General features: G+C 43.1%; 1 protein-coding gene across 2 annotated transcripts in view; it reads left to right on the forward strand.

Moving 5' to 3' along the window:
* Nucleotides 1–10,654: 10,654 nt before the first annotated feature.
* LRRC56 (leucine rich repeat containing 56) overlaps nucleotides 10,655–27,910 on the forward strand; it is a 55,526-nt gene continuing 38,270 nt past the window's right edge. For both annotated transcript variants that reach the window (XM_077287782.1, XM_077287783.1), the window contains exon 1: nucleotides 10,655–10,755. The gene's annotated coding sequence lies outside the window, so the exon portion shown is untranslated. The remainder of the gene's footprint in view (nucleotides 10,756–27,910) is intronic.

Below are 27,910 nucleotides of genomic sequence, written 5' to 3' on the forward strand. Positions count from 1 at the left end.
GGTCTGTACCCTGGCACACCCTATAATCTTGCATTCGGCTAATAAATCTGCTCTACAAGCACAAGTTTCTGCCGCAGATGGCACACAGGCTTTGAATTCTGCATTGTATATTGTGAAACTGGGATGAGCCTCCCAACAACTAAGATGATTTAAACCCCAACCTGGCGCGCAGGTGATATTTTTTACAACAGGCGCTTAACGTAGATATAATGGTCAAAACTATTAAAGAGCGTTGCAAAACTTCCGCTACTATCTTACAGCAAGACAAACAAAACAAAATGGAGAAATTTTAGAAGCATAAACCCCTTTCAGCCCATAAAAACTGTCAATCTAACAATGCAATGGAGGAGCACATAGAGGACACTGACTCTAGTGATGTCGCTTCAGATAGCGACGCTCCACAGCCAGATTCTGGAGGAATATCAAAATCATTCCTCAAAAAAGCACTAGTCTTAGCGATGAAGCCATTAATAGCAGAGGTCTCGGGTCTTAGAATGGACATACAGCAAATTGGCAATAGGGTAGAGACCCTGGAAACTACACAATCCTCTATAACAAGCCACTCGAACACTATCAAGGATCATCTTGAGTTTCACAGATCACAGCTAAACTCCGCTTCCCTGCTCTTGGGGGACCAGGAGAACAGGAGTCGCAGAAAAAACTTTAGAATCAAAGGCATCCCGGAAAGTGTCTCCAACGAAATTCTGGAGAAATCCACCAAAGAAATTTTCGCTTTGCTTTTTCCAAGAGAGAGGTGTGACCAGATGATAATCGAAAGAGTGCACCACTCACTCTGGCCCAAGCCCAAAACCTCGGATCCCCCAAGGGATGTGATTTGTGGCCTTTTGAGCTACTTGGATTCCTCAGCGATTCTGAATGCGGCTAGAGATGCAAAGAAAAACTTATCCTTTGAAAGCTCTCCTATACAGCTCTATCGGGATCTGGCTCCTTCCACTCTTACAAAAAGGAGAATCTTGAAGCCCTTACTGGAAGTTCTCCGAACAAACAAAATTCTTTATAAATGGTTATTCCCATTTGGACTGTCTATCCAGGGCGGAGGAAAACAAGTCACGGTTCGCCACCCAGATGACCTTGTATGTATGGGACACTTTCCAAATTGAGGCGGTCAAGGTTCCCTCTTGGCTACCCCTCGACACCTCATTGAATACTCCTCCCATGCTTCATACGCTGAAGGATCAAGGAGACTGGTCTCCGGTTAAGAGACTTTCGTCGCCTAAACAGGGGAAATCTGGTACTAAAAGGAAGCCTCCACCCTGAGCTTCTCCGACCTCCAGAGGATTCACCCTGGGTATTCGTTTTTCGCGAACTTTACAAGTCACATACTACTGTTTTCTAGTTATTTCTTGTAGCTATGAGACTTTCGTTAATTCGCTTCTTATTATAACCACTTTTCTCCACAGATATTCTAAAAGGGCTTGCTGGCGCCACATTTAATATGTTGTTTTTTTTTTTTTTTTTTTTTTAAATCATCACCGGCGCGCCTATAGGAGAATGTTCCATCTACTTTGGAGGACGTTACGTGCCCCAGCCTCTGCAGTGGATGGGATTGTTTCTGTTGATATGTTAACCATATCCCCCCCAATTGTGTTAACTGTTACAACTGTTATACTTGTTCTTATGTTCGTTTTTCCAGTTGGGTACACACGTGCTACTGTTCCTCTAACTACACTACTGTTAAACCATGGCAGGTAAAGATACACAATTAGCCACTATAAAAATAGCTTCATACAATGTCAAAGGCATACGCTCCCCAAACAAACGTGGCCAAATAATTTTTACAGGAAACCCACTTCAAAATGGGCCGTATCCCAGACATGTTGCGGTCGATTTTCCCTACCTGGTACCATAGCACAGGCCCATCAGCGTCTAAAGGTGTGAGCATTGCAATAAAAAAAAATGTCCCATTCACCCTACAAGACACCTTATCAGATCCAGACAGGAGATACGTCCTGGTTAAAGGGCTTTTAGCCAACACACAAGTTACCTTTTGCAACCTGTATGCCCCCAGTAACAACCAAATCAGTTGGATCTGCAGGGTACTGGACATTATTAGACTGTTTAAAGAGGGCCTCCTAGTTGAAGGGGATCTCAATGTCTCATTTAACCCTTTATTGGACACCTCATCAGGCAGATCTTCAATCTCACAAAAAGCTCTGAGAAAGCTTCACTTGGGCCTCTAATCTTTAAATTTGACCGACCCGTGGAGAATCTTATTCCCCACATCAAAAGATTACACTTTCTTCTCTCCACCTCACAACAACTACCACAGAATTGATTATCTGCTATTCCAATCCTCACATCTACAACTAGTAAAATCAGCAGACATAGACGTCATTTCCTTGTCCGACCATGCCCTGATCTTTTTGGAAATACTCGTTAGTACTTTTCCGAAACCCTCTTTCACTTGGACACTAAATGAAACACTCCTAGATTCTGCTTCACACTTGACCAAATTCACAACCATCCTCGACCTCTTTTTCAAAGAAAACTCCGTCTCTGGCCCTTCCACGCCAATGGTATGGGAAGCACACAAAACTGTTCTAAGAGGAGAATTCATAGCTTTGGGTTCGTACTTGAAGAAACAGAGGTCGAGGGAAGTTCTCTCAGTTCTTCATCAGATAAACTCAGTTGAAAAACTTCATAAAAAAATCACAACTAGTTGAGGCCCAGGTGGAGCTTACAGCACTCAGATCCACCCTAAAGGACCTCTTAAATATTCAATCGGAAAAACTACATGAGATGCCAACAGAGGTTTTATTTACACGGCAATAGAAGTAGCAAACTCATGACTTCCCTCTTGAAAAAGCGCAAAGGTCACACCTTTATAACGAATTTGAAATCTCCCGGCGGTTCGGTGGTAACTGAGTCAACTGACATCGCTAATGAATTTCAAAATTTTTACGAACGCCTCTACAACATAGATCTGCCTGATGGAATGAGAGATCCTGCCAAAGCTATAGATATCATAGTCAGATTCCTGTCCCCTTTAAAACTCCCCTCGCTTTCAAGGGATGAATGTTCATCCCTACAAGCGCCAGTCACACCTGAAGAGGTGCTGGATGTCCTTTCATCCATCCCAAATGGGAAAGCCCCATGCCCAGATGGCCTCCGGTTAATATATTACAAAAAACTAATAAAACCTCTACTACCACATCTAGTAGCCCTCTTTAACTCCTTCCTCGCAGGGACCCTCCCACCTCAACAAGCTCTAGAAGCGTTTATCACAATACTACCAAAAGAAGGAAAGGACCCAAGGTTTTGCGGAAGCTATAGACCAATTTCCCTTAACACAGACACAAAGCTATGGGTGAAAATTCTAGAAAAACAGATTAAGAAACATTCTCCCCAAATTAATACACTCTGACCAAGCAGGGTTTGTCCGAGGGTGGGAGGGTAAGGACAATTCAACCGAAATACTCCAATCTATAATGTACGCTAAAAGACGAGGCATCCCTCTGGCCCTTCTGTCCACAGATGCTGAAAAAGCATTCGATAGGGTGAGCTGGAGATATATGGAACAAGTACTTCTCAAATTTGCTTTTCCTCCACAATTTATCTCAGCAATTCTCTCTCTATACTCCGCTCCCACAGCAAGGGTCAGGGTGAACGGCACTCTATCAAACAGTGTAAAGATTTGCAATGGCACCAGACAGGGGTGCCCACTGTCCCCATCTTTATTTATATTGATTATTGAGACTCTAAGGGTACTGTCACACAGTACCATTTTGATCGCTACGACGGCACGATCCGTGACGTCGCAGCGATCGTATGATTATCGCTCCAGCGTCGTAGACTGCTGTCACACGTTGCAATCACGGCGCTGGAGCGATGCCGAAGTCCCCGGTAACCAGGGTAAACATCGGGTAACTAAGCGCAGGGCCGCGCTTAGTAACCCGATGTTTACCGTGGTTACCAGCGTAAAAGTAAAAAAAAAACAAACAGTACATACTTACATTCTGGTGTCTGTCCCCGGCGTTCTGCTTCTCTCCACTGTGTAAGCGCCATAGCCGGCAAGCACAGCGGTGACGTCAGACGCTCGCTTTCCGGCCGGCAGACGCTCACACAGTGGAGAGAAGCTGAGACGCCGGGGACAGACACCGGAATGTGAGTATGTACTGTTTGTTTTTTTTTTACTTTTACGCTGGTAACCACGGTAAACATCGGGTTACTAAGCGCGGCCCTGCGCTTAGTTACCCGATGTTTACCCTGGTTACAAGCGAACACATCGCTGGATCGCTGTCACACACAACGATCCAGCGATGTCAGCGGGTGATCAAGCGACGAAAGAAAGTTCCATACGATCTGCTACGACGTACGATTCTCAGCAGGATCCCTGATCGCTGCTGCTTGTCAGACACTGCGATATCGTAACGATATCGCTAGAACGTCACGAATCGTACCGTCGTAGCGATCAAAATGGTACTGTGTGACAGTACCCTTATCCAAAACATCAGGCAATCTGAACAAATTGAGGGTCTCCGAATAGGTAAATTGGAAATAAAAACACTAGCCTTTGCAGACGACCTTCTATTTGTCGTCACTAATCCAATTAAAGCTTTCCCCGAAATCTTAAGCATACTTAACCACTTTGGCCAACTATCTAATTTTAAAATTAACTATTCTAAGTCAGAAGCTCTCAACGTAACTCTTTCAAATTGCCAATTAGTTAAACTTCAGAAACTGACCCCCTTTCACTGGTCCACAACCTCCATGAAATATCTGGGGATCTGGTTAACCAAAGACCCCGCTGACCTTTTTAATTTTAACTTCTCCCCATTATTAAAGAAAATAGAAAGATCGATGAAGTCCTATGACCTCCCCACATTATCTTGGGTAGGAAGGATTAACATATTCAAAGCATACCTGATGCCCATTATACTTTACAATATGAATATGGTACCTATCAGCCTTCCGCTTACTTTTTTCAGAAATCTAAGATCTCTGATCCTACGCTTTATATGGAAGGGTAAAATGGCTAGGCTACCTTTTAAGCTCCTCACACTCCCAAATACACGCGGAGGCCTAGGACTGCCTGATCCCTATAATTACTACAAAGCTATTCACCTTAGTAGATGGCTAAGAGTAGTAATAGACCTTGATAAGAACACATCTAACACCATCGATTCAACTTTACTAGGCACTAAGGGCATTCCGTTCTTGTGGTCATACTCAAAACCTCCTGACTCATTTAGACTAGATGAAATTACTTTGGCTACCCTGTGCCTTAGACGCTCAGTTCTTAAAGACCTCCCAACTGAAACATTCCCTTCATCTTTAACTCCCTTGTGAGCTGTCCCATATTTAGTGGACCCAAATTTTAAAGACTCTTATAATAGATGGTCGACACTACCTAAAATCTCATTATTAGGTGATTTCTATAACAACCGCAACTTTGAGAGAGGTGCCTGGCCATTAGATGCCTTTTCCAGACCTAAAAATTTTCTCCAAGAACAACATACCTCTCGAATCCTCTCACAATTTAGACAAAGGTTTCCAGACAAATCGCCCTGGTCATGGTTAGACACTAACTCAAAACATCATTCCCTAGATTTAAAACCATATCAAGACTGTACTCTTGCCTTGTTTCCCCCCCCTCAAAACTTTAAACCCACCTTTATCTACTCTTGGGAAGCCGAACTTAAAACCAAGTTTTCAGATCATCAGGTCACTAAAATTCTCCAGCACGCACGGGGTTTCTCACTCTGCACTCTCCTCCAAGAGAATGCTTACAAGATTCTATTAAGATGGTATATGACACCGGCTAAATTACACCAACTAGGATTGGCGGATTCTGATGTGTGTTGGAGATGTAGAAGTCACCAGGGCAACCATATCCACATATTCTGGGACTGCCCACTAATTAAAAACTTCTTGTCAAATGTTACCCTCATTCTCAAAAAATTAAACCTGATTCAATCAGATTTGTTAGCCCAAGAAGCCTTAAGGTACCTTCACACTAAGCGACTTTGCAGCGATAACGATAGCGATCCGTGACGTTGCAGGGTCCTGGATAGCGATATCGTTGTGTTTGACACGCAGCAGCGATCTGGATCCTGCTGTGATATCGCTGGTCGTTGCTGAACGTTCAGAACTTTATTTGGTCGTCAGATCGGCGTGTATCGTCGTGTTTGACAGCAAAAGCAACGATGCCAGCGATGTTTTACAATGGTAACCAGGGTAAATATCGGGTTACTAAGCGCAGGGCCGCGCTTAGTAACCCGATATTTACCCTGGTTACCATTGTAAAAGTAAAAAAAAAACAGTACATACTCACCCTCTGATGTCTGTCACGTCCCCCGGCGTCCGCGCTGCTGCTCAGAGCTTCCTGCACTGAGTGTGTCAGTGCCGGCCGGAAAGCAAAGCACAGCGGTGACGTCACCGCTCTGCTGTTAGGGTCGGCGCTCACACAGTGCAGGGAAGCGGACTCCGGGGGACGCGAATGTAAGTATGTAGTGTTTGTTTTTTTACATTTACACTGGTAACCAGGGTAAACATCGGGTTACTAAGCGCGGCCCGGGGGCAGGTCTTTCCCCCCTAATCCAGATGCCTCCCAGCCGTCAATCATGGCCTCTGTGCGCCGGGCGCCACCTCCTCTTTCTTCATCAGTGTCCCCGGCGCCTGCGCTGTAAGTTCGAAGGGCAGCGCAACTGCGCATGCCCGAAAAAAAAATAACAGCGCAGGCGCCAGGAAAGCTGATGAAGAAAGAGGAGGCGGTGCCTGGCGCGCAGAGGCCATGATTGACAGCTGGGAGGCATCTGGATTAGGGGGGAAAGACCTGCCCCGGGACGATTTCACGGTATGAGGGACAAATTTCAAAACCTATTATTTCAGCAGTGCCAGGGACCAGAACTAAAAGAGCCACCTTCTCAGAATGCAGCATTACTGCTGCACAAGGTGGCTCTTTTAGTTACAAATGCCTGGGGGGGTGACAGGTTCCCTTTCAAAGCCGGTAATTCAATTGCCGGCTTTTGCTATCTCCTTATCAAACCCGACAAGATATGAGACACGGTTTACATACAGTAAACCATTTCATATCCCTTATTTTTTTACATATTCCTCACTAATAATGTTAGTAGAGTGTGTGTGCAAAATTTGGGGGCTCTAGCTGTTAAAATAAAGGGTTAAATCACGGAACAAACTGGCGTGGGCTCCTGTGCAATTTTCTCCACCAGAGTGGGAAAGCCAGTAACTGAGGGCCGATATTAATAGCCTAGAGAGGGACCATGGTTATTGGCCCCCCTGACTAAAAACATCTGCCCCCAGCCACCCCAGAAAAGGCGCATCTGTAAGATGCACCTATTCTGGCCTTAGCCTCTCTTTTTCCACTCCCGAGTAGCGGTGGGATATGGGGTAATAAAGGGTTAATGTCACCTTGCTAATGTAAGGTGACATTAAGCCAGGTTAATAATGGAGAGATGTCAATAAGACACCTATCCATTATTAATCCAATAGTAGTAAAGGGTTAATAATACACACACACATTATGAATAAAGTATTTTAGGCTACTTTCACACTAGTGTCGGTACGGGCCCGTCGCAGTGCGTCGGGCCGACGTACTGACGCATGCTGTGAAATAAAAGCACAACGGGGGCAGCGGATGCAGTTTTTCAATGCATCCGCTGCCCCATTGTAATGTCCGGGGAGGAGGGGGCAGAGTTCCGGCCGCGCATGCGCGGTCGGAAAAGGTGGACTCGACGCACAAAAAAGTTACATGTAACTTTTTTTGTGCCGACGGTCCGACGCAACACGACGCATCCGTCGCACGATGGATGTGACGTGTGGCCATACGTCGCAATGTGTCGCTAATGTAAGTCTATGGGGAAAAAACGCATCCTGCAGACAACTTTGCAGGATGCGTTTTTTCTCCTAAATGACGCATTGCGACGTATTCCAAACGACGCTAGTGTGAAAGTAGCCGTAATGGAATAAAGAAACACATGGGGTTGTAAAATCTTTATTGCACGCTTAATCCACCTGAAGACCCTCGTTCTGTAAAAGAAAAAAAATAACAAAGCAATAATATCCCATACCTCTCCGGCGTGCAGTCATGTCCCACAATGTAAATCCATCTGAAGGGGTTAAATAAATTTACAACCAGAAGCCTGCTAATGCAGCTGCCCCTAGCTGTAAAAACATGAATGAATGGAATGCAGGGGAACGTAGCATCGTAGACTTGCGGTGCTGCGTCCCCTGCACATGAAATCCAGATAGTCTGTATGGAATCCTATTGTTTGTTTTTTTTGCAACCATAGAGTTGAATGGGAGAGTCTCATCTGCGACTTTGGTAGAGAATAGTGCATACTGCAATTTTTTTTTCAAATAAACAGTCCATGAAGAAAATTGTCATTGTTGATTTACATTGGTCAGTGTGCTGTCCCATTTTTTACTCAGACAACATACGTCCATATAATACACTTGTCATTCTGAGCCTCTGGCTGGGATTTGTCAATTAAACTATATACTGCAATACTCCAGTATTGTAGTATATTGCACAGGCAACCAAACAATCACAGGTTCTAGTTCCTTGAAAAAGTAAAATTTGAAAAAAAAATTCAAAAATCTAACATTTTAAATCATCCCACCTTTCTCTATTACCATATTGCCATATTTCAGTGGCCACACTTACTCAAAAATCTGCAATAAAAGGCAATCAATATGTCGTCTGTACTCCAAAATGTTGCCAACAAAAAGTACAGCTCAGCACGCCAAACATAAGTCCTTACACAGGTCAATCATCAGAAAAAAGTTACAAAAACGCATTGGTAAAAAAACTGCCACATGAGCGCTGCAACCAATCAGTGGCCACTGATTGGCTGCTTCCAGCTCATATGGGGCGGGTGATTGGATGCAGCGCTTATGTGTCAGGGTTTTTTTTACCAATAGTCATATGAGGGTATCCGGGACGAGTTGTAATTTGGAATAACACCATTCATTATATCTTTTAATGTACTGAAACATTTGAAAAAATATTCCAAATTGGATAAAAAAGTGAAAAAAATGGTGAAAATGTTGCCATTGTTTTTGAAGGTTTGTTTGTATAATTGTGCAGTAAAAGTTGCCTGGCATTGTGGTTTTCCAGGCTGGTTATGGCAAATAAAGGACATCGCATAGGGAAGACTACATGAGAAAAATGGTATATACTTTTCAATCTCCAAAATGCTCAAAAGATTGAATGCATGCATTCCTATGTAAAAAATGACTTGCAGTTCATATGTTGAGGCTTTTAATTGCTTCGTGTTATCAAAGACTCCAAAATATTAACAGAAGTGAGCGGACTGTTCTTCATGTATCTTGGAAGACGCTACAAACTACTTAGAAAAAAGCCTATGGGGAGCCCAAAAAGAGAGAATAGAGACACTGTAGCATTGTAGAAATGCCAAAGTTTCCGGATGTGGATTCTTAAAAAACTCAACGGGTTTGGACGAATTTAAACCCCTTTCCGACATTGAGTGTAATAGTACACCCACGTTGGAATCCCTCCCTTTGATGTTGGCTCCGGCGCTGAGCCCATACCTTTCTCGGCACATGTCAGCTGTTTTGAACAGCTGACATGTGCCTCTAACAGCCGCGGGTTGAATCGCTATCCTGCCGCGAATGTTAGCCTGTTAAATGCCGCTTCTAGTTTTACAAGGAAATTATTGAAGCATGCAAAAAGTAAAAAAAAATGGCTTAAAAATATAAAAGTTCAAATCACCCCCCTTTTGCCCCATTCAAAATGAAACAAAAAAAATATATACACATATTTGGTATCGCCGCAATAAAATGCAATAATGAGCGATAAAAAGATCGTATCTACACTAAAATGGTATCAATGAAAAGGTCAGCTCGTCGCGCAAAAAATAAGCCCACACCCAGCCCCAGATCCTGAAAAATGGAGACGCTACAGGTCTCGGAAAATAGTGACTTTTTTTTTTGTAACCAAAGTTTAGATTTTTATTTACCACTTAAATAAAAAAGAACGTAGACATGTTTGATTTCTATGAACTCGTAATGACCTGGAGAATCATAATGGCAGGTCAGTTTTAGCATTTAGTGAACATGGTAAAAAAAACAACAACTGTGTAATTGCACTTTTTTTGCAATTTCACCGCACTTGGAATTTTTTCCCCATTTTCCAGTACACGGTATGTTAAAACCAATGGTATCATTCAAAAGTACAACTTGTCACGCAAAAAAATAAGCCCTCACGTGGCCATATTGACGGAAAAATAAAAAAGTTATGGCTCTGGGAAGAAGGGGAGCAAAAAACGAAAATGCAAAAAATGAAAATACCTCTGGTCATAAAGGGGTTAAAAGGCATCGCTACTGGCTTTTCAGTAGTCTGGGAAAGCTGGAGAAATGGTAATGATAGCCATATTGTTCATAACACACCTTTTGCAGACTCACATACGTATAAGAAAGAAACAATTAAATATTTTCTTTAAAAATAAATAAATATATATGTGTGTTAGGACAAGAAAGGAAATAAAACTAAATAAAATAGTTGTAATAACTTTTTCTTTCCCTGTGACAAAACAAGGGGTTAATATTTTCTGCTTCCATACACAACCAAAGCCACAAAGCCAGCCAGTCTCCAATTACCTTAGGGCCTGAATGTTTAGTTATGCTAATTCCAGCTTTTTATTTGCGTTGCTGTGAAACAGTCGCCCATGGCAACACGGCCTGGTAATGCAGCAAAGCCTTGGAGCTTTTTAGTGGACTGAAAAAGTGACGGCAGCGTCCTGTAATACGGAGGTAAGCGCTCTGGGGGGGACACGGACTGAGGGCGATTGTAGTAGCAGATGTAGCAGAGCCGTGTTTGTGCTTTGGTGCAATCCATCATGGTATTGCCGCCGTGTAGGATCGCTGCTCCTGTGTCTCTAATGCAGAGTATTATTACACTGCAGCCTAAAGGGTTAAATCAGAATTCCAGCTCTGCCTCATCCACAGGGCTCAGTGTCCGTCTTTTCAACGCAAAGTCCATCCATCTGACCATTAATTTAAGTTGTATATTCACCGGCGCCTTGTATGTTATTCCCGTTTTTATACATTTCCCCTGATTGTTCCACTCCTGATTTTGGCTTACAAATACTGAGGTAAAATACTGACCGAATACTGAACATGTGAACATGGCATAAGGGCTCATTCCCAGTACGAGTGTTATCCATGTTTTTCTATGAGGTTGTTCACATGTCTGTGATTTTATGCGGACCCAGCTCTGTCCGTGCAATATCACGGAGATATGTCCGCAATGAAAATCTATGGGTCCGTGAAAAATCGGACATCACTCTGATGCCATCCAAGTGCTGCCTGTTTTTCAGTGACTGATGGATAACAGGAAGAAAAGTTTTTCTTATTAGAGAAAACAACTGATGAAATTCTTGGTTTTCTTTCTTCATATGAGAAAATCATTGACATGTACATGAGCCCTAAGGGTGCATTCACATTGCGCTTTAGGGACCCACTCTGTGGCCCCGTCCGGGCATATGTCCGGACCCCCTGCAAGACGGGTATTTTTCAAATACAAAAGCAAAAAGTTCCCAAACTTCTCCTATATATTAAACAGTAAAAACGGACAGCAGTTGGATCAGTGAGCTGTACGTTTTTTTCACTGAAAAATTGATTTGGCAGATTTGATCCACAACTTGGATCAAAAGCACACATATTTCTGTGTTTTTTTTGCAGGCACCCAGGTCCAGATTCATCAAGGTCTTTGTGCATTTTTTCTGGTTTAAAAATAGTCTCAATGCCTCATTCAGACATCAATGACTTTTCTCATACATAAAAACTAGGACCGTTCTTCATCAGTGTTTTGGATCAGGTTTCTATCAATGTTTGGTCTGTGTTTCAGATTTTACCATTAACAATTTTCACCTATAAAAAACTGATAGATGAATAACAAAGCTTCTGTCACACAACGTGAATAAAAGGCTAAGTGCAACACGAAGAGATAAGGGAAAACGAACCAAACACTAGGGAAGGGGAGAGAGGAGACCCCTAGACAGATCTAATGTCACCCAGTCTGCCCTATCATCCCTATATAGGTTCCGCACCTATCGCTGAGCAGGCTACCTAACCCCTGCCTGACTCTGGCAATAAGCCCTGCATCAGGAAGAACAGGATGAGATCTACTCAATCCCCACTACCACTAAAGACAAATGAGATACACAAATAAGGAGGAACACTTGGCTTGAGTAGACTCAGAGAGAAATACGGCCACAACAGGGAACTGGAAATAGAAATATCAACCCCATCTTCCAGCAGCAATCTGAGAGTTATATACACCCCGGTCCAGGTTTGTCAACTAGAGCTGGCCACTGGGTCCTAAAGTCAGAAGGCCCCGGAAGAAGTCTTCAAAGCAAACTGCTGAGACCTTCCGCAGTCAGATGCAGAGCGACAGCCTGCAGCCTTTGGCACACCCATGACAGCTTCTCCCATACATTACAGGGTTAGGGTACTGTCACATTGCGTTCCGACACCCGTTCGGTGGCATGGACTATAATGAGTAAGTGTTCTGTCTGTGAAAATCTTGACTGTGAAAAAAAAAAAGATCAGACTTGATTTTGCGCAGATTTCAACAACCCCGCATGTGCCGTTTTGATGAATTTGGTGAAAAAAATGTAAAGAATACAAGACAAAAAAGAAAAGTCACTTAAAAAAACGTAAATGATAAATCGGGGACTCATTCTGCATACAAATGTGAATATCCGCATAGGCTATAATTAATACATATTCATATCTGTTTAGAATATGTGCGTGAACAGACGTCTTTAAATGAGGCCTAAAGTAAATTTATGTTGTCATTTTTGGGCATGCTGTAGATTTTCGAGGCGTTGTATATGTTTTAGATTTTTACACAGTTTGTAATGCCGAGGGTGAAATCTATGGCACATCCAAATGTATGTGCACATGTCTTTTAATCCACTGCTCCGTAAACCCCCTGAAAAAGCGCCAGCTAAACACTTACAATAAACATATGCATTTATATGTAAAAACGACTTGTGAGCATATGTTCAGGCTTTTGAGCTTCTTTTAAATGCCTTATGTGTCTGCTTGGAAAACACTCATCAGTTTTTACAATACAAGTTTTTAAAAAATGGTTGCGGCAAAGACTTCGAAACCGCTCAGTAAACAGTCGAAAAGACACAAAAAATCAGGTTTCAGAACAAACAACAAGCATTTTTCGTGTCATTCTTTTGCACCAGCATTATGTTGTTTTTTTACATTAAGTGTACAATAGTGAGCGGTTTTCAGGTAGAATGGTCAGGTTTCTTTGTTTAACCACTTCATTGCTTTTGAAGCTTAACCCCTTAACCCCCAGAGGTATTTTCGTTTTTGCATTTTAATTTTTTGCTCCCCTTCTTCCCAGAGCCATAACTTTTTTATTTTTCCATCAATATGGCCATGTGAGGGCTTGTTTTTTGCGGGACGAGTTGTACTTTTGAATTACATCATTGGTTTTTGCATATCATGTACTAGAAAACGGGAATAAAATTCCAAGTGCGGTGAAATTGCAAAAAAAGTGCAATCCCACAGTTGTATATACACTCACCGGCCACTTTATTAGGTACACCATGCTAGTAACGGGTTGGACCCCCTTTTGCCTTCAGAACTGCCTCAATTCTTCGTGGCATAGATTCAACAAGGTGCTGGAAGCATTCCTCAGAGATTTTGGTCCATATTGACATGATGGCATCACACAGTTGCCGCAGATTTGTCGGCTGCACATCCCAAAGATGCTCCATACAAGGCAGGATGGATCCATGCTTTCATGTTGTTTACGCCAAATTCTGACCCTACCATCCGAATGTCGCAGCAGAAATCGAGACTCATCAGACCAAGCAACGTTTTTCCAATCTTCTACTGTCCAATTTCGATGAGCTTGTACAAATTGTAGCCTCAGTTTCCTGTTCTTAGCTGAAAGGAGTGGTACCCGGTGTGGTCTTCTGCTGCTGTAGCCCATCTGCCTCAAAGTTCGACGCACTGTGCGTTCAGAGATGCTCTTAGGCCTACCTTGGTTGTAACGGGTGGCGATTTGAGTCACTGTTGCCTTTCTATCAGCTCGAACCAGTCTGCCCATTCTCCTCTGACCTCTGGCATCAACAAGGCATTTCCGCCCACAGAACTGCCGCTCACTGGATTTTTTTTCTTTTTCGGACCATTCTCTGTAAACCCTAGAGATGGTTGTGCATGAAAATCCCAGTAGATCAGCAGTTTCTGAAATACTCAGACCAGCCCTTCTGGCACCAACAACCATGCCACGTTCAAAGGCACTCAAATCACCTTTCTTCCCCATACTGATGCTCGGTTTGAACTGCAGGAGATTGTCTTGACCATGTCTACATGCCTAAATGCACTGAGTTGCCGCCATGTGATTGGCTGATTAGAAATTAAGTGTTAACAAGAAGTTGGACAGGTGTACCTAATAAAGTGGCCGGTGAGTGTATAGATAGATAGATAGATAGATAGATAGATAGATAGATAGATAGATAGATAGATAGATAGATAGATAGATAGATAGATATATTTTACCATGTTCACTAAATGCTAAAACTGACCTGCCATTATGATTCTCCAGGTCACTACGAGTTCACAGACACCAAGGTTCTTTTTTATATAAGTGGTGAAAACAAAATTCCAAAGTTTGTTAAAGAAAAATAATAATTTGCACAATTTTCTGATACCTTTAGCATCTCCATTTTTCGTGATCTGGGCTGAGCTGACATTTTTAATTATACTATTTTGGTGCAGATATGATCTTTTGATCGCCCATTATTGCATTTTAATGCAATGTTGCGGCGACCAAAATAATGTAATTCTGGCGTTTTTACTTTTTTTCTCGTTACTCCATTTAGTGATTGGATTAATTCTTTTTTTATATTGATAGATCGGGCGACTCTGAACTCGGCAGTACCAAATATGTGTATATTTGATTTTTGTAATTGTTTTATTTTGAATGGTGCGAAAGGGGGTTGATTTGAACTTTTATATTTTTTTATTGTTTTTATATTTTTAAAAACTTTTTTTTTACTTTTGGTATACTTCAATAGTCTCCATGGGAGACTAGAAGCTACCCTAATCCGATCAGCTCTGCTACATACAGGCGATGAGCAGATCCCCTGTATGTAGCAGAATTGCTCACTTGCTTTGAGCACCGACCACCGAGTGGCGCTCATAGCAATCCGGCAGTCACAACCATAGAGGTCTGCTGGAGACCTCTGGTTGTCATACCAACCTATCGGTCATGTGAAACGGGTGCCGATGGGCGGGATTTCTGGCACGTTTGCCAGAAGCGCAAGTTAAATGCTAACTAGTTAACAGCAGTGGGTGGATCGCAATTCCACACGTGGCTGTTAGAGGCACATGTCAGCTGTTCAAAACAGCTGACATGTGCCAGAAAAGATGTGGGCTCAGCGCCAGAGCCCACATCAAAGGGAGGGAGTCCGACATCGGCATACTATTACGCCCAATGTCGGAAGGGGTTAAAGTGGTTAAAGGGAACCTGTCAGACAATTCGTGAAATCCAAAACGCATTCCCAATATTGAGAGGACAAGAGGGTAAGACGGTAAGTTGCACTTTTTATTTTGTAAATTCTCCTTGAATCACTGATAAGGTCGAACCCAAAGGGTATGTGAAGACCACGTCTTTTTATTGCAGATTCCACTCGTGAAAACCGCCTGAAAAAGCACTAACTAAACGCTCAAAAGAATGAACATGTTCATCTTTATGTAAAAACGACCTGCTGTTCATACATTCAGTCGTTTCAATGTCTTTTAACCGCTTCAGGTTTACAAAGACACCAACCGGTTAAAAGATGTGAGTGGATTATTGTTCAGGTATTTTCCGCTCTATAATTTATAACAGAAGTCAATAGGCCTCATTTTGAGGTTTTTAACAGAGCTTTTGCTTGAAAACCGACTAGGCGGTTCTTTACTGTTGAATGGAGTTAAAAAAAAAAAACATCTGGGAAAAAACAGTAAAACGGACACCATAAATATGTTGGAAAAATGTAAAAAAAAAAAAAAACACTTTCAAACGCATTGAAAAAATAGTCAGGAAACGACCAAAAATAGATCCTTCGGGAGGGTAAACGTTGATGCTTCCTGGTGTGTCTTGGTCTTGAAAAGCTCCTCGGTTTCAAAAAGACGTTGTGTGCAAAAGTCTTAATGGTTATTTCGATCACGCTTTGTCATTTACATTTGTATTTTGCTTTTAGTTCAGAATAAAGCAGAGAATGGGACAGGAATAAGACATTTCCATCTGAAAGCACATAACAGAGATTTATTGTAACCACTGAGAGGAGGGAAATTATGCAGCGGCGGCGTTGGCGATGTGAAAAACATCTGCACTGATCAGGTTTTCTTGCTGGTACGTCGAAGACATGACTGAGACATTTCCTGCTCAAGCTTATTGTAGAATCCAGGCACAACTAATCACATCCAATTAAGATGCCATAAGGGACTTTTTATTATTATTGGACTGGGATAACAGATTATGCATAGTCAGCATGTGTCCTGTTGGGTTTTAACACTAGGGGCACTTATTACATATCCATAGTATGATAGGTTGGGTTCCCACCTCTGTCACCCCTACTAATCGGAAGAACAGATGGTTAGCTTGGCTGTTTCTGTCATTCCTACACCGTAGGGTCAATGGAGGGTCGGACATACAACCATATATCGACTAGGTATGCAGATAAAATTCGTAATAAAATATTGTTCTGTGCATGAGGCCATATTCTTCCAACAGTAATATTTCTCCATAGCTTAGTGCTGCGTTACTTATTTGCGGTGTCACAATGATTTGCATGCTTACCAATCACCTAATCACAACCGTCTATCTCATGTTCAGGCATGCCTACTAATCCTGGCTAGCAAATTACCTTTGTTAGACTGTTATTGATGGGTGCTATGATTATCGTCAGCGACCGCTTGTCAGGACTAATCCGAAAAAAAAGACCTAGAAGGATACATTAATAAGCGGGAGTTGGTGCAAATCGAATTGAAGGAACCTTATTCAGCGGCCACTTCAGTGATCTGTTATCGCTGAACGAGAGGTCTGGGAACTGCCTCTAACCTGACGACAATCGTGGCTCTATGTTTGATTAGTTGGGCTGTCATGTCATCACAAGACATCATGGTAGGATGGCTGTCAAGTAAGAGATGGTTCTCAAGGCTTCCATCCAGCAGCCTAGGATTATTGATGTAACTGGTGGATCAGGTTTGGCAAATTTATTCGCATCCACTGTAGATGGTTATAATATCACTAGATGGTGGCCCGATTCTAACGCATCGGGTATTCTAGAATATGTATGCGTAGTGTATAGCACAGCCCACGTAGTATATTGCACAGCCACGCAGTACATTGCGCAGCCCACGCAGTACATTGCGCAGCTCCACGCAGTACATTGCGCAGCCCACGTAGTATATTGCACAGCCACACAGTACATTGCCCAGCCCACGCAGTACATTGTGCAGCTCCACGCAGTACATTGCGCAGCTCACGTAGTATATTGCGCAGCCCACGTTGTATATTGCGCAGCCCACGTAGTATATTGCGCAGCCCACGTTGTATATTGCGCAGCCCTTGTTGTATATTGCGCAGCCCACGTAGTATATTGCGCAGCCCACGTTGTATAGTCACGTAGTATATTGCCCAGCCACATAGTATATAGCACAGCCCATGTAGTATATTGCCCAGCCCATGTAGTATATTGCCCAGCCACGTAGTATATAGCACAGCCCATGTAGTATATTGCCCAGCCACGTAGTATATTGCCCAGCCCATGTAGTATATTGCCCAGCCCACGTAGTATATAGCAATGTGGGCATCATATCCCTGTTAAAAAAAAGAAATAAAATAAAAAATAGTTATATACTCACCTTCCGGAGCCCCCGGATCCAAGCGAAGCGGTTACCGATGCTGCTCGTGTGCTCCGGTCTGAAGAGTGCATTGCGGTCTCGCGAGATGATGATGTAGCGGTCTCACGAGACGAGACCGCTACGTCATCATGTCGCGAGATCGCAGCATGGACCGTTACCGGAGCATCGCGAGCGGGAAAGGCCTGTTGTCGATCCGGGGGCCAACGGACGGTGAGTATATAACGATTTTTTATTGTTTTAATTATTTTTAACATTAGATCCTTTTACTATTCATGCTGTATAGGCACACAGGTTACACAGGGTTAATAGCAGCGGTAACGGAGTGCATTACACCGCGGCATAACGCGGTCCGTTACCGCTGCCATTAACCCTGTGTGAGGGCAGACTGGAGGGGAGTACAGAGCGGGCACTGACTGTGGGGAGGAAGGAGCGGCCATTTTTCCGCTGGACTGTGCCCGTCGCTGATTGGTCGTGGCTGTTTTGCCACGACCAATCAGCGACTTGGATTCCATGACAGACAGAGGCCGCGACCAATGAAAATCTGTGACAGAAAGAAGGACAGACAGACAGAAGTGACCCTTAGACAATTTTATAGTAGATATCAATTAGCAATCATCAATGCCAGCTATATATGTCAGAGAAATGAGCTCTTTATCTTGTGACTTTTGGCAGATCCAGCCCAATTAGTTGAAAACTGCAGTCAATTGGATGTCTGTTTGGTTCTACACATGAGCTTAAAGATGGCCGTATAACATTAATTAAGGCTATAACTATTCCTCCTGACTCCACCAGAAACATGCATGCTCAGCTGGGCCGATGTAATTCCAGCGTCCTTGCATGCCTCCTAATCTCCATGGCAGGGATGCCGACATACTCACCATCCCGGTCACGCTCCTGTTGCAGTTATCTTGCATAGTGTACGCGTGCGCTTCCTGTGTCTGAAAGGGGTAGTGTGTGTTCCTAAGATGTCCCCAGCCAATACCTGGTCAGCATCTGGTATTTAAGGCACCCTCCCCTCTTGGGAGATGCTTGTTCAACACCTAGGACTTTAGTGTCTAGCTTGTCTTTAAGCTGCAAAGTCTGTTCCCAGGTCCTGTCTTTACCGGAACCCCTCCATGGCTCTGTATGGCTTAGGCCTGAACTCTGAACCTGTACCTGTGTCTGATCTTGTCTGAACCTGCTTCACTGGGTCTGTTTGACTTAGTCCTGAATTCTGAACCTGATCCTTTGTCTTTTCTTGTCTGAACCTACTTCTCTGTGTCTGTATGGCCTATGACTGAATTCTGAACCTAAACATTGTTTCTAATGCTTCCTAAACCTGCTGTGTGTGAATTAGGACCTGTCTCTTAACCTGTTTGTATTTAAGGCTTGATCTGTCCCTGTACATGTTATGTCAGACTCTGGATCTGTCTCTGAATCTTTCAATGTCTGAATCAGTACTCGCTTCCACACCTGCTGTGTCTGAATCGGTACTTTACTCCCAAATCTGTTGTGTGATTCAGTCCCTACTCTTAAACCTGAAGTTTCAGAAGCAGTATCTATTTCCAAACTTGCCATGTCTGAATCAGTATCTATTTCCAAACATATTGAAATCCAACATGCCAGGGTCTGATTCTTTCCCCTACCCTCATTGCCATCGGGAGAGATTCTGGTGATCAACATACACTAGATGATTGGCCAATATCAGTTCAAAAAAAGAACCCAACACCATTCTCTGGAATTTGTATCTCAATATCAAAACAAATATTTTTATAGATAAACACTCAATGACAATAGTTTTAATTTAGACTTCGTGGAGGAGGTATTCATCTGTAAGTCCACGGCAAGATCTGCTGCATTGATTTCTGCATTGTTTTACTTTAGTACTTCTGTGACGCTCTCTAAAATTTCCCCAGGGAGTTTTAAGTATTTTAGAGCGTATTTGTGGTTAAGGGCCCTGCAGAGACAGAGCTTAATGCACAGAAGCTTTTATGAGTGTGTGTCAGCAACCTGGTAGCTGTAACTGCAATGGGTCTATCCTCATGAGCTAGAACTCATGTGCCAAGTGATCTACGAGATACTATTCATTAAATCATCTCTTTGGAGATATATTAGTTGTGGGGAAAAGCTTCATGTCTTAAAGAGGACCTATCACTAGATCCAATGTTGGCAGTTTTTCGTCTTATTTTATTCCCACTGCTGTTTTTGCTTTCTTTTTTTTTGGTCATTTATGATCTTTCCAAGGGGGTGTGGCTTAGAGGGTAATAATGCGGAGCAGTCTAAAGACACGCCCCAGAGGATCCTGTGGGCCACACCCCTTTGCAAATACCATAAAAATGAGCGCTAAATAAGAAGATCTATATCTCTGGAATGGTATGGCAGATTAAAAAAAAGAAAAATACAGAATACTCATGAGAGCAGCCACAAGGTGGAAGACATTTTTTCCTTTCAGTCTACTCTACCTTGAGCTAAACAAAATAGTTAAGAAAAAAATGAACTTCTGCATCTAGGATAATAAAAAAGACTGACTTTCTCTATAAAACATCAGGAAATGCTGGCAATGCATCAGGAATGACATGGGTATGGAGAGGCTAGTCTTGATGAAATGAAGATAGTAAAAGAAAGTTACAGCCACATGAGCTACTGCACATGCAGCATCATATTGATAGTAATTTATTAAAGGCAACCAAATATAAAAATAAAACATCCTTTAGCATCTGCACATTCTTTGTCATCTATACGGCATTTCTGTTTTACTATTTTTTATTATACAATCTGTGAACCTGTGGGGATTATATGGATTACGTGGGGCGGACGAGTTAGGTTACAGGTTATGTATAAAGTTTTGGTTTTGATCTTATGTATGTGTGATGGACCTAATATATTCACATGAATATAGGGAGGCCAGTAGACTGCTTTACATTACCCCTCACTAGTGATGAGGAGCTTTTGAAATGTGAATTTACCGGCTTTGCCAAATTTTCCATTCGACTTGCAGCTAATAAATCTGCACAAATCTAAATAATGAAAAGCTTGTAATTTGTCAGAAAATGCATGTGGGGGGATAGGAGAGAGCTGACCATAAGAGCTTACACTCTACAGAAGAGGACCCTGCTGACCATAAGAGCTTACACTCTACAGGAGAGAGAGGACCCTGCTGACCACAAGAGCTTACACTCTACAGGAGAGAGAGGACCCCGCTGATCATAAGAGTTTGCCCTCTACAGGAGAGAGAGGACCCCGCTGACCATAAGAGTTTACACTCTACAAGAGAGAGAGAGAAAGGACCCCGCTGACCATAAGAGCTTACACTCTACAAGAGAGAGAGAAAGGACCCCGCTGACCATAAGAGCTTACACTCTACAAGAGAGAGAGAAAGGACCCCGCTGACCATAAGAGTTTGCCCTCTACAGGAGAGAGAGGACCCCGCTGACCATGAGTTTGCCTTCTACAGGAGAGAGAGGACCTCACTGACCATAAGAGTTTGCCCTCTACAGGAGAGAGAGGACCCCGCTGACCATAAGAGCTTACACTCTACAGGAGAGAGAGGACCCCACTGACCATAAGAGCTTACACTCTACAAGAGAGAGAGAAAGGACCCCGCTGACCATAAGAGTTTGCCCTCTACAGGAGAGAGAGGACCCCGCTGACCATGAGTTTGCCTTCTACAGGAGAGAGAGGACCTCACTGACCATAAGAGTTTGCCCTCTACAGGAGAGAGAGGACCCCGCTGACCATAAGAGTTTGCCCTCTACAGGAGAGAGAGGACCCCGCTAACCATAAGAGTTTGCCTTCTACAGGAGAGAGAGGACCTCACTGACCATAAGAGTTTGCCCTCTACAGGAGAGAGAGGACCCCGCTAACCATAAGAGTTTGCCTTCTACAGGAGAGAGAGGACCTCACTGACCATAAGAGTTTGCCCTCTACAGGAGAGAGAGGACCCCGCTGACCATAAGAGTTTGCCCTCTACAAGACAGAAAAAGAGAGGATGCTGCAGGCCATAAGACAGAGAGAGGACCCCACTGATCATAAGAACTTACACTCTGCAGGTGAGAGACAGGAACCCATTGACAATTTGAGTTTACACTACAGTGTAGAGAGAGTATGCCGCAGAACTATAAAAGTCTACACTTTACAGAAGAGAGAGAGGACACCGCTGGCCATAAGAACTTACAATCTACAGTAGAGAGAGAGAGAACCCCACTGATCAAAGGAACTTACACTCTACACAAGAGAGAGAGGACCCCACTGACTATAAGACCTTATACTCTACAGGAGAGAGAGAGGAACCTCTAATCATAAGAACTTACACTCTACACGAGAGAGAGAGAGGACCCCACTGACTATAAGACCTTATACTCTACAGTAGAGAGAGAGGGACCTCTAATTATAAGAGCTTACACTCTACAGTAGAGAGAGAGGACCCCACTGACTATAAGACCTTATACTCTACAGTAGAGAGAGGAACCTCTGACCGTAAGAGCCTATACTCTACATAAAGATATATGATCCCGCTGACCGTAAGCACTTACAGTCTACAGAAGAGAGAGATCAAGGGGTCACTCACACAAGCATATAACTAGGGCATGTGCTATCCGATGTTTTATTGGATCGCACTCAGCCCAATGTTATGCTATGGGGCAGTGCAGATCTGCATTTTTTACTAATTTCAATTTGTCATGAGAATAAAATCACAGCATGCTGTAAGTAGCTCTGGCTCTGCTCTGCAAGCCTATAGGTGCCTGTATAACATGGGAGTGCATTATGATGTCATCTGAGTCCGTCCGATTGATGTGGGCGCAGACAATGGAGAAGGTTGAGAAATTAAATGATCCGTCTTCTCCGTACCTGTGCTATGATACTATTGGGGCTGAGTTTAAGAGCGTCTTTTGACACTTTGAATTAGTTTTAGATTTTTTTTATGTTTTTATCACCTAAATTGTTAATTATTATCTTCATGATGATGGATGTGTAGCAGTTTATATAGGTGTAATTTTTCTTTTACTCTGTTGTATTCTGTATATTCACACACACATGCCAGAATCTTTAGCTCAAACTGGGGTTGATGTGAGCTCTGTATTGTCAGGTCACATCAAGTCCAGGAGTTAGTAATGGAAAGGCGTCTATAAGATGCCTCCATTACTATCCCCATAGTAATTTTTGAAATAAACACAGAGCAAGAATAAAATACATTATTTTAAAAAACAAAACACTCTGTTTTACACATGCATCTAAAAATAAAAAGCAAAGTTAGGCTATGTGCACACATTGCGGATTAGGCTTAGGAATTTCTGGTGCTGATTCTGCATCTCTTGGCAGAAAACGCAGGTGCGGATTTGTTGCGTTTTTTGGGCGGATTTTATGCGCTTTTGGTGTGGATTTGCTGCGGATTATTTGCGGATTTACTGCATTTTTTACCCCTGCGGATTTCTATAATGGAATGGGTACAAAAATGCTGCAGATCCACAAAAAAGAAGTGACATGCTACTTCTTTTAATCCGCAGCGTTTCCGCACAGAATTTTCCGCACCATTAGCACACAGGTTTTTTTTTTCATATTGATTTACATTGTACTGTAAATCACTTGCGGATCTGCAGTGTTTCTGCACCGCAAAAAATGCTGCGGATCCGCAGGAAATCCGCTACGTATGCGCATACCCTTAGACTCACCTTCGCCTAGTCTATTGAAGCCTATGTCCCCTGTAAAAAGAAACAAAAAATAGTAAACAACCATATCCCTCACCTGTCAGACATGAAGATAATCCTCCGATGCCCAAGTCCCCTGAAAAAAACAAAAATAATGAAAAACCATATCCCTCACCTGTCCAACATGAAGTTAATCCATACTGTCCCATGCTGTAATCCATCTCTGCGACATCTGGTTTACACACTGAATGGTGGCATGATGCGATTGGAAAACCAGGAGACAATGAGCTACTGCCATGTCAGCTTCACCGAACCTGTGGTAACCAAGGGCAGTCAGTTCACTGTGAGCGGACCGATGAACTGCGGTGATCTCAATGAGATATCCACTAGCACCATGAGAAAATTCTCACAGTGCTAGCAGTGATCTTGTTGAAGTCACCGCACTTCATTGTCCCTGCTCACAGTGAACTGCCTGTGTGAATGCAGCTTCAGTGACCGGCGGTAAGCTCTATTACATCAGCGCTCGTCACTGAAGCTGCGATCGCAGCAACTCATTGTCTCCTGGTTTTCAGCCAGGATGGTCGCATCATGCCTCCGTTCAGTTTGTAAACCAGATGTCACAGAGATGGGGCGGCTGAGGGCTGATGTTATTAGCCTGCGGGGAGTAATATCACTGGCCCCTTCCCATGCTATTATAATCAACCCACAGCTGTTTATTTAGCCTTTGCTTGTTTGAATTTATAGGGGACCCTACGTCATTTTTTTTCTGGGCTCCCCCATAAATTCACAAGCAAAGGCTAAGCAAACAGCTGTGAGCTGTTATTAGTAGCCTGGGATATTGTCCCTTCTCCCAGATTATTAACATCAGTCCCCCGCCGTCAGCTTTCCTTATGCTCGTTATGAAAATTGCATGGAAGCAATTGAATTTAATTCAACTACAACTCCCATCATTGTCACATGGATGCGCTGATCACAGGGTGCCTGGAACATTGCAAACTGTACCACTTCTTCCAGGCGCCGGTACGTGTGATGCTGATGACTCATGGGTGTAATCCATGTGTCATAAGTGTGCATGTCTGCGGCACGCATTTTGTCCGTGCTGCCGATAAAAAAACTGACATGTCTGCGGGTTTTTCACGCGGACACATGTGCACACCATCATTTAATGCAATGGGTGTGCAAGTGTTTATATTTGCAGCTCTTAAAAAACAGACCGCATATGGACACAAAAACGGATGTGTGAAGGGGGCCTTAGGCTGTGTGCCCTCGATGAGTTTTTGGTGAGTTTATGACGCTGCATATTTTTACTATGTCAAAAACGCAGTGTCTTCCAGTTCCAGCGGAGTGGATGGGATTTATAGAAATCTCCTGCCCACTGTGCTTCTTTTTTACTCAGAGTAAACTAACCTGCAAGTTTCAAATCAGCATGTCAATTTCTTTTGCGATTTCGCTGAGTTTTACATGCAGATTTTTCTCATGGACTTGCATTAGATGCAGGAAATCCAAGAAAAAATGCAAATGCGTTTTTAGTGCTTTTCCGCTGCGGTTACACACTAAAAACACATGTGTGGGGATGAGTCAGAAAGGCATGTAATCTGCACATGACTGTAGCATTAAAGTTTTGTCAAATCCGAATATTGGGAAGTATCGGAAACAAAGCAACTGTTTAAAACATGACACAGTAAACAGAGTAAAAAAAAGCAATAAAAACACGAAAAAATTTAAGTGACCTATTTTACTTAATGGGTGCAGAAATGGCTCAGAAAATCTGCACCATCAAAAAATTGATGAAAAAGCATTGTGGGAATGTACCCTAAAGATATTTTTCGGAATTACAATATTGATGGCCTTCTTTTTGGTGGTTGGGTACTGACTCATATATCTACCCAAATTGGCAGATTTTTGTGCAATAAATTTGTGATTCGGGAAACCTCATTTAAGGCCGGTTTCACACGTCAGTGGCTCCGGTACGTGAGGTGACAGTTTCCTCACGTACCGGAGCCACTGACGCACGTAGACCCATAAAAATCAATGCATCTGTGCAGATGTCATTGATTTTTTGCGGACCGTGTCTCCGTGTGCCAAACACGGAGACATGTCAGTGTTCGTGGGAGCGCACGTATTACACGGACCCATTAAAGTCAATGGGTCCGTGTAAAACACGTACCTCACACGGACGTTCTCCGTGTGGCGTGCAGGAGACAGCGCTACAGTAAGCGCTGTCCCCCCCACATGGTGCTGAAGCCGCAATTCATATCTTCCCTGCAGCAGTGTTTGCTGCATAGAAGATATGAATAATAGTGTTTAAAAGAAAGATCTATCTGTCCGCCGCCCTCCCACCCCCTGTGCGCCCCCCCGCTGTTCTGAAAATACTCACCCGCTTCCCTCGTTGGCTGTCGATGCTTCGTGGTCTGGCCGCGGCTTCTACTGTATGCGGTCACGTGGGGCCGCAGATTAGAGTCATGAATATGTGGCTCCACCTCCCATAGGGGTGGAGCCGCCTATTCATGACTGTAAATGAGCGGCCCCACGTGACCGCATACAGGAGAAGATGGGGCCAGACCAGGAAGCAGCGACAGCCAACGAGGGACGCGGGTGAGTATTTTCAGAACAGCGGGGGGGGGGCACACAGGGGGGGTGGGAGGGCGGCGGACAGATAGATCTTTATTTTAAACACTATTATTCATATCTTCTATGCAGCAAATGCTGCTGCACAGAAGATATGAATCGCGGCTTCAGCACGATGCAGTGTACCACACGCGTGGGTACCACACGCTCCGTGTGGTACCCACTCGGCACACGGGCGGCACACGTGTGCCGCACGTATGGCCTACGTGAGCTCACAGGCACACGGACACGGATAACTCCGGTACCGATTTTTTCCGGTACCGGAATTATCTGGACGTGTGGGACAGCCCTAATGCTCAGGTGCATTTTGTAATAAGACTATAAATATTTTTTTTCCCACACTGCTCAGTCTTCTATTGTGTCCTCCACCTTCTAGATGGTGGGTTTATAATACCTGTGATATATAAATAATAGTAATTGATGTATGATGTCACTTGACTATGGTAGATCTAGTCTGTACTCGTACATGCTGTAAATGCATCATTTAGTGATCTGTCAGCACTGATTTCACTATTCAGGTTTTCCACTTTTCTTTAGTTCCTTTCCATTCTCTCTTATAGACTGTGTTTTAGCTCACTGCAGAATAATAGGGCTTCTGGCCACATATTAATATGAAATTCATCTCCAGTTGGAGGAGGCTCAATCCTTTAGCCAGGTTGATCAGTGAAGTCTGAAACTGATCATATTTGGTGTTTAGTTTCTCCATAAACTCTCAGAATGTTATCATAATCAATAACAGTAATCAAACTTTCAGTTCTACTATTTGTTTTAACAGTGCTCAAATCAGTATTTTAAGCAATTTATATTCAGTTATGCCAGGTAGGTCCACTACATACAGTACAGACCAAAAGTTTGGACACACCTTCTCATTTAAAGATTTTTCTGTATATTCATGACTATGAAAATTGTACATTCACACTGAAGGCATCAAAACTATGGATGTCATGTGGAATTATATACTTAACAAAAAAAGTGTGAAACAACTGAAAATATGTCTTATATTCTAGGTTCCTCAAAGTAGCCACCTTTTGCTTTGATGAATGCTTTGCACACTCTAAGTCATATTGCACGACTCGTTAGAGGGTTGATTGTGACTTGTAGGATCGCTACTTCCAACAGGTGGCGCTATAGAGTTAAGTCTTCTTTTTCTCAGAAGAGGCAATTTGCATATTGCAAACTCTTGGCATTCTCTTGATGAGGTAGTCACCGGGAATGGTTTTCACTTCACAGGTGTGCCCTGCCAGGTGTAATAAGTGGGATTTCTTGCCTTATAAAAGGGGTTGGGACCATCAGTTGTGTTGTGCAGAAGTCTGGTGGATACACAGCTGATAGTCCTACTCAATAGACTGTTAGAATTTGTATTATGGCAAGAAAAAAGCAGCTAAGTAAAGAAAAACGAGTGGCCATCATTACTTAAAGAAACGAAGGTCAGTCAGTCCGAAAAATTGGGAAAACTTTGAAATTGTCCCCAAGTGCAGTTGCAAAAACCATCAAGCGCTACAAAGAAACTGGCTCACATGAGGACCGCCCCAGGAAAGGAAGACCAAGAATCACCTCTGCTTCTGAGGTAAGTTTATTCGAGTCACCAGCCTCAGAAATCGCAGGTTAACAGCAGTTCAGATTAGAGACCAGGTCAATGCCACACAGAGTTCTAGCAGCAGACACCTCTCTACAACAACTGTTAAGAGGATACTTTGTGCAGCAGGCCTTCATGGTAAAATAGCTGCTAGGAAACCACTGCTAAGGACAGGCAGCAAGCAGAAGAGACTTGTTTG

This window comes from Ranitomeya variabilis, chromosome 2 (genome assembly GCF_051348905.1).
Source record: "Ranitomeya variabilis isolate aRanVar5 chromosome 2, aRanVar5.hap1, whole genome shotgun sequence".
NCBI lineage: Eukaryota > Metazoa > Chordata > Amphibia > Anura > Dendrobatidae > Ranitomeya > Ranitomeya variabilis.